A 2,075-nucleotide genomic window follows, 5' to 3' on the forward strand; every position below is an offset into this window, starting at 1 on the left:
CGTCGCATCTCACGTTGCGTGACGCATTCTCATGGATGCGTCACCTTGCTGATCTGGCGCAAGGAAAAAAACCACGATGCGTCATGATACGTGACGCATCGGTGGCGCAAGTCCGTCATAAATCTGCCCCTTTGTATTTTTCTTCTTGCTCTGAGAAGCCAAGGGCAGTGTCCACTTCTCTGCCTGCATGCCTGCCTGCCTCCCTCGCTCCATCCTACTGACTTGCTGGGAACCTTCCTCCATTCGTTCCCCAGTGAAATGGATCCAAAAACCAATGAAATTCTGCTGGTGCAAAAACAGTCTTTTTCCCACGTTTGTCTCTTTTCAAAATGCAGCGTCTGGATGGAGAAAGGAAAAAATAAGAAAAAAAATAAGTTGAAAAAACGCGAAAAATAAATAAATAACGCATGGCCAGGTGGCCTCAAAGTGGCAAATAAGTAAAATAAATACATCATTAAGGCAAGACACAGTGACCAGTTTGCGTTTATTCACATGCAAACACAAAAGCACCACTTTACAGGGTTTGATAGTGAAGCGCTACTTTCGTTTTCTCGTCTATTTTTCAACAGCATTGTTTTCCCCGGGTGGGGAAGTGCACCATTCCTGGAGGTACTGCAATACCAGGTTGATGCGTGGATTGGACAGAGCAAGCTCCTGTTCCAAAAATCAATTTAATATATGGTCCCCAGATAGAGGACGTATCAGATATTAAACTTTTTTTGTAAAAATATACTTTATTTAAAAGTTTGTAGGGCACATATACATTTTAACCAATCCCATAGGGTGGTATATAATATAACCTGTGTAGGGGGTGCACGCAGGCACCGGCCTACCGGTTTTCCATCAAGATTTGACTCATAAGGCTCTCACTTTTATTTTGAAGTGAAGCTGTTTTTAAGTAACCCATTCTGCTCATTTTTTTTGTTTCCATTTTTTCCCGCTATTTCTTTACCTTGGCGTTTAATATCAACATAGTAGAAAAGCATAATTTTGTCTTTTTTTTTTTTGTATTTTTTTTTTTTTTTTGTTTTGAACCCCATATTCATTTCCGCCAATAGCCATCTGCCTGAGCCATCCGTTTTGATGCGTTTCGCTCCGCCTAGATGATTTTTAGCTAGTATGGCCACTCCTCTTATCAGTGACGATTGGGTGGAACAACCAATCAAAGTGAACCCATACATTTCCAAAATCTTCCTTTTATTCCAGGGAATATGGGTTTCCTGAACACAGACTATATCGATATTATTTGTTCTGACTAAATGGGTCAATCTCTGCCTCTTCTTCCAATCATTTAAACCCCCTGTATTAATACTACAAATTCTAATGTCTGACATGTTTTACATATTTGCCTTTCCTACCTTGATTCTTATCCAGAAACCTGATATCGACCTGCAGACTATTCCTTTCCATCTCTTGCTTTTCCCAATTTTTCACCCCCCCTTTCCCCCCCACCCCAACCCTCTCCTCCCACTGTGCTTCCTCTCTCCCCCTGTCGAGCTCCGGAATGGAGCTCCCCCTCAACCCTCCCCCTTGTCTTGAGGCGCTCAGACCGCTGGTCTGTGCACGTGATGGTTACAGCTTAGCGTGAGGAGAAGTGACAACTACTGTAACCTTTTGTCCCCCTTAGTTTTACCCCCCACCAAATTTACATTAGCAAAAAATGATCTCATTGTGATCTCCCACCTTTTACCAACCCCTCCACCATATGTGTTAGCTACCAGTTAGGATCTGCCATTTTTGTTTGAGCTCCTTCAATGATACACGGGAGTACCCCCTACTCTGTTCACTCCACAAGAAAATACTATACTACCGTACTCCCATTTCCATTCCCATTCACAATTTGGGTCAGCATTTGATCATTCTTTTAGCACACCAATTACGACATCAAAAACTCTTTAGCTTTGATCTCTGACGAGAAATAAAATGTTTTTCCATCCTGTATTACTTTCAGCTGTGCAGGGTTGATCAGGTAGGCCTGCATACCCTTGTCTTGGAAAGGTTTGATCATCTGCCGTAATCTCCAGCGTCTCTCGACTGTAATATGGCAGAAATCGGGGCGAACAAAAAAGGTATAT

The 2,075-nt window shown here is 42.4% G+C and overlaps 1 pseudogene; it reads right to left on the bottom strand.

Moving 5' to 3' along the window:
* Positions 1–587: 587 nt before the first annotated feature.
* LOC147707182 (U2 spliceosomal RNA) lies at positions 588–749 on the bottom strand (annotated as a pseudogene).
* Between the last annotated feature and the right edge of the window lie 1,326 nt (positions 750–2,075).

The sequence above is a fragment of the Lissotriton vulgaris genome, chromosome 6, assembly GCF_964263255.1.
Source record: "Lissotriton vulgaris chromosome 6, aLisVul1.2, whole genome shotgun sequence".
NCBI classification, from domain to species: Eukaryota; Metazoa; Chordata; class Amphibia; order Caudata; family Salamandridae; genus Lissotriton; species Lissotriton vulgaris.